Source organism: Camellia sinensis, chromosome 7, assembly GCF_055761805.1.
Source record: "Camellia sinensis isolate YWXY chromosome 7, ASM5576180v1, whole genome shotgun sequence".
Lineage (NCBI taxonomy): Eukaryota > Viridiplantae > Streptophyta > Magnoliopsida > Ericales > Theaceae > Camellia > Camellia sinensis.
In genome coordinates this window covers 178,046,114-178,052,369 of record NC_138967.1, presented here as the reverse complement: position 1 = coordinate 178,052,369, position 6,256 = coordinate 178,046,114, and the positions used below count along the sequence as shown (strand labels likewise).

The window sequence follows — 6,256 nt, the reverse complement described above, 5'->3', positions numbered from 1 at the left end:
GAATAAGTTGATTATTATTTCAACATATATAGTATTTTTTTCTGTTCTTTACTTGATTGCTTGAGAGAATTCTTTTGTTCTAAGTTATACTTATTCTATTGTAGCAAGCATTAAAGCAAGAAAAAGAATCATCTTCATGTTGTGTTTCTTATTTCTCTTATTCTTTCTTGCTTTGTTGCTTGGGGGAATTTCTTGTAATTGGTTATTTGGCAATATGCTAAAATAGTAAAAAGTTAAAAAGTTATTAAAATAATTAAAAAATCAACGTGATAGGAGCTGTGTTTACTGATATCGCTGTTAGAAGAGAAGTATGATCACAACTGTTGATTGCAGAAAATGATGAACTTGAACCATCCAGTTGAAAGACCAACCTTTTTTTGGTACAAAAAATTAATATGCATATACGTTACTCTATATATCAGTCAGGAGTATTGTCCCTTAGCACCCACAGCGCTGGAATTGAAGCTAAGGCCCCACATGCTCTAAGTGCTAAGAAGTGTATTTAACCACAAGAAGATGTTATGAAGACTCGAATCCATACTTTAAGTGAGGAATCTGAAAGTTTTACCACTAAACCAATCCCTCTTGGCGAAAGACCTAACTTTAGAGAAGCCATAATTGAACGAATTTGGTACGACTTGTTATCGTAAAAAGGCTAAAAGTATTCTTCTCAATTTTTATTTTTATTTTTAATTTATTTAAGTTATTTTCACTTAATAAATTGTAAAAAGAAGTTAAATCAAATAGTGCACAATCTATTAAAATAATAATAATTTATAAACAATTCATATAAATTGTACCAAACAGTCCCAATGAAGCCAATTTCATGTGTAAAAAAAAATAAATTGAACAATTAATTCAAGTGAATATTTAATGTATATGTGATATCACGTGTTATCACCATCTGATAAGCAATTAGGAATAATTTGTTACTAAGTTATTAAGAGACGAGACATATCTACTTAATCCATTTGCACCTTCTATTGGCTGGGACCATTACACTCAATATTTTTTCCTATTAATTCCTCTGCTTACACTCTGTCAATTTAGTCTTCTTAATTTTAATTTATTTTTAATTTTTTCATCAATGTTAATTTATTCCAATAAAAAATAACTACACCATGAAAAAACAGTCAAACCCATGACAGAAACAGAACTTTAAAGAAATCCAATTTCAATCCCATAATTTCAAACAGGACTACAATCTTCCCTACCAAAGGATTCAAAACCTCTAAATACAATCCCTAAACAATATCTAGCTTTCTCTCATTTTAGGTAGTATTTGATTCATTGTATGGTTATGGAATAAATTTGTTCAAATTTCTTGTAAAGTGCTATAAATAATGATCTTAAACATATTTTTCTTGGCAGCCACATTGACTCTTTTGCCCTGCCTTTCCCACCCACATTGAAAAAGATACACGTAAGGGCTCAATGTGTGGTTCCAACCATGCACAATCCAATTGGGAGTCTTTCTGTCAAACCAAAATGAGCCATCCATAACCAAACAAAAGTAATAAACTCACCACCTTTGTTGAGCTGCTGGGCATGAGCATTTCCTCCACAATGAGTTGCAACAGATGACAACAATTCTACCCACACTCAGCTCATTATCTTCCATCTCCTCTTACTTCCCAACTTGTTCAACTCCTTAGCAAGATTAAATCCATCAAACAAAATCGATTTGCATCCGCATTCTGCTACGTTACATTCTAATCCGAGAATCTGGCTGGCTATGATCCTTTCTAGCATCAATTCTGATTGTCTACTTTGAAAGAATTTCTTGAAATTTTCAAATATGTTTGGGGGCTTAGAATTCGTATGTGTTTTCAAGACCTTTTTGGGTTTATCATATGTGTGCTGAATTCTAATTTGCGCTATACCTTGCACCTCTGACATCATTGCAGGCTGCATGACAATAAGATACAACATATAATCTCACAAAATCTTACAAAATTCTCTATTTTGGCTATTTATTTCTTCATCGCTATCTTCACCTTTGTGATGAAACTCTTACTCAGGGCTTGAAGGTACTACTCTCATTTCTTTCATCGCTGTTGTCAAAAATAGTTGCTGCAAGAAAATCTTGCCATACGAATTAGTCTCTTTGTAATATGGCTGGGATTCACTATAAAAATTTTGTTGTCTTGTGCCCCATACATTGTCAACTAGTGCATTAGGTATATAGGGAAACAAAGATTTCAAGTACAGATGATCCCATGTCATCCTATATAAAGGTTATTGGCTCCTTCTTAAGATTATTGTAGAGTCCAAACTCAAACCGGGTCATACATTGTGATACAGCGCGAAACGTGTAATAAGAATAATCTTAAAATCCGTTGATTCAAACAAGAATACCGGAAGTAAGATTCCTCTCTAGACTCGTTGATTCACAAAGAATACTGAGAATAAAGGCTTAACAATGGTTGATTCGCAAGAATACCCAAAGTTAGATAAAAAAAGTATAAAACTTGAAATATATTAATTCTTAAAACTGAAGAGTCCTAAGGCTTATACCCAATATTTATAAGCAAAATATAGACCTAACTTAACTAAGGCCAAGTTTGGCTAACCTAAAAAAGTGCACTTATTTTATATTTTTATCTTTTTTGGGTCACATCAATCAACATCTCCTCTCTACTTTTTCTACACATAATATAAAAAAAGTCAAAAAGTATACTTATTTAGTCTTCCCAAACTTGGCCTAAGAAACAACTAGATTTAGTAACTACCAAAATATAGACCTAACTTAAATAGGAAACAACCAGAATTGACAACTACCATAATGCAATACAGAAATAAGGAAACTAAATAACTAAATAATTCCATAACAATATTAATTTTAAAATAATAAAATAAAAATACTTATTTTCTAAAATTCAATCTGCATCATTCTTCCCCGCTTGAGAAAACTCGTCATCGAGTTTCTATTGCTTGAAATAACTTGGTACGTCTGCACTTATCCGCATCAAACTTGTATTTGAGGTTAATTTTTGTAAATCTAAACTTCAAAGAAGAGTTTCCTAAAATTAAAGGAACAACTTTCTTAAACAAATTTAACACATCTTCAATCAAAGCCCAATAATTCCACCCACATTTTGCTCATTATCTTCCATTTAAACTCATTTTCTAACTTGTTCAGCTCCTTTGCGAGCAAGCACGCATCAAATAAAACTAATTTGCTTCAATCTCCATTCATGTCAGAAAAAAATTTAAATTAAAATAAAGCCTTAGTTAAACAAGAAAGATTCAACAAGATCCCTATCAGTTTCATAGTGTCAATCTTCAGCATTTTTGTCAAGATGTGAGTTCACATAGTCAAAGTTCAAAAGCCATTTTTGATTTGATTTTCTGAAACTAATTTTTGAAAATAAAAAAATAGAAATTAATTTGATAAAAATAAATATCAAAAACATATTTTTGAAGTTTTAAAAAATATTTCAGCACTCCAAAAAAAAAAAAAAAAAACTATATAAAAATGACAAGTGTTTTTTTATTTTTTTCATTTTTTTTGCTAAATTAATTTTTAGTTTTCTAAAAATAATTTCTAAAAATTGATTCTGAAAACCAAACCAAACTATCTCCCTTTAGGAAAAATGAAAATACAAGCCATGTCACATTTATATCTTATTGCTCACAATTATTTAGGAAACATAATTACCAAAATTTGAGCAAGGTATTATATGAAATGGTGCTTTGCATATTGATGAAGTTAGAATATGTATAACTTTCACTTGAACCACAAGACTTACAAAAGGAAGGTAAAGATAAATCTCAAGTGGACTCCGGTGTGGTGTCGGTCAAAAATTATCTTATGTTGTGTTTGGTTGGGGGATTTGGGGAGGGATTTGGAAAGGGAAATGGAAAAGGTAGGTGAAATGTGAATAAATTATGTCTATATTTCACATAGTTTCACACACCATTTTCCTTTCCCTTTCCAAATCTCTCCCTAAATCCCCCAACCAAACACAACATTAGTGTACTTAAGAGAATTTAGGGTTTTATTGACATTGTTTATATTATTCCCTTCATTCCTTTTGATTTTATGAAATGCGAGAAGAGTAATATTCCATTGATATTGCACTATAATTGGTTCATTTTAAGAATTCGACTAGAAGCCTGACTGATTGGAAGTCACATCATGACTCTCATCCTCGTCGTCCACCCATCACATATAAATTTGTAAGTTAATATGATTAATTTTCTATAATTTCCTTAAAAAACCAAAGACAACAATAGCTCTTCCATAGAATCAGCACTTGAACAAACAGGTAAAATTTACATGAGCCTCTCAAGCCTGACTCAACTTATCTAAGTTAATTTGATGGGTGTAGCTCAACTTAGTTCCTTACTAAATAGCCTAATTGGAGGATAAGATACCTACTATTATAAATACAGACAAATTTTTGAAGAAGAAAAAAAAAATGATAAAATACTCTATACAATCTCTTTTAATATCCTTTTATAATGGAGAACTAACTTAGGCGTCAAAGTATATGTCACCGACCGCCGACATGACACTAGCAGTGTGCTCTTGTAGATCTTGAACATGTAGCGACTCCGATTCATTTTATCCATTCAATTATCTCATTTTTTGTCACCATTTTATATCATTGTTTATATGAATATTTATGTTTGATTTTTTTAGTTGAAGATAATTGTTAAAGGATTAATGAATACTAATGATATCATATCAAATATGTATAAGTTGGTGATATAAAAGAGTCGAGAAAACATATAATATATAAGAGCCATGTGTTCAATTGGCACATCTTATTCAATCATGACCTTGTTCTTATATAGATGAAGTAGACAGAGATGAAGAACCAAAAAAAAAAAAAAAAAACCCTCAAACCATTATTCAAACCATAACCCTCTCTCATTTATTACAAACATGATCAGAAGAGGACTAAAAATAAAATTAAAAAAAAATCGCTCGTATTATATAGAAGAAAGAAATTCTTACCTCGCTAAAGTACAGTTGGAAAATGCTACATATAAGCCTATTTTTTTCGTATTTTCTTATTTCTAGACACAAGTGAGTAGATCCAATATATATTTATTAATATGCGTTCTATTTTCTGTGAAAAAATAAGGTAAAAAAAATAGAATTACGCAGTTTTCAACTTTCTTCACTTTGCCACAATCAACTTAAAATTTGGTATATCATTTTTTCTGAACTCTTCTCTCAATCCAAAATGGGCCATCAACAGCCAAACAAAAGTGATAAGTTCCCCACCTTTGCTGAGATGCTGAGCATAAGCATTTGGCTTGCAATGGCTTGCAGCATAACACAATAGTTCTACCCAAACTTCGCTCATTATCTTCCACATCCTCTCAGGTCTCAATTTAATCAGATCCTTTGCAAGAATGCATGCATCAAATAACAATGACTTGCTTTTCTCTCTCGCTTCAATTCAACAGGTTTGCCAACAATATTTACTTCAAGTAGAGCATCGCAGGCTTTCTTCATCTGGTCTTTTATTGATTTTTTTGATTGTAAGTGAAAGAACTTTCTGATATTTTCATAGATGGTTTCCGGGTTTGATTCCTTCTTGGCAAAGAACTTTTTGGCTTCCTTACATGTGTCTCGAAATCTAAACTGTGACGTACCTGCCACTGCTGACATGATTGTAGGCTGCATGACGATAAGGTACAACATATAATCTGACAAGATCTTACAAAATTTGCGATTTTGGTAAATCCCATCACAATCTGTTTCTTTTTTTTGTTCGGCAATCCTATCATCTGTGAAGCAACATAATTCAGTAGCGATATGCCACAACAAGAGGCCCTCACCATATTTGACTTCATCGCTCACTGTTGATGAAATTCGGGTCATGAAACTGATAAAGGATTGTGAGAGAACCCAACCACCCCTTGCTGAACACATCTTCTTGGCATCTTTCGGGTCTTCCGCTTTAAGAGCCTTGTACTTCAGCTCATTAAAGATGAACTCCATCAGTTCATTCGGAGGTTCAGTTTTTGTTATGTATTGCATCTCAGCAAGGAGATCATCGAGTCCCAAAAATATAGCTGGTTTGTCAAACCAGTTCAAGTACTATTCCTCCACACAATATTTGATAAAACTGTGCTGCGAGACAGAATTGGACCACTGCCGTCTTCCGACAAGTGAAAGCTTTTTTCTTATTGCGTAAACAATTGACATCATTTTAGAATTCTTGAGCAAAGCTATAGTCTAGTCAGAGAAGATGAGCATGACAAATGCTACCAAGTCCAAGCCAAGAGCACCAAT

The 6,256-nt window shown here is 32.3% G+C and overlaps 1 pseudogene; it reads right to left on the bottom strand.

The window, feature by feature from the left end:
- Window positions 1–5,121: 5,121 nt before the first annotated feature.
- Window positions 5,122–6,256, bottom strand: part of LOC145796319 (uncharacterized) — a 32,394-nt pseudogene continuing 31,259 nt past the window's right edge.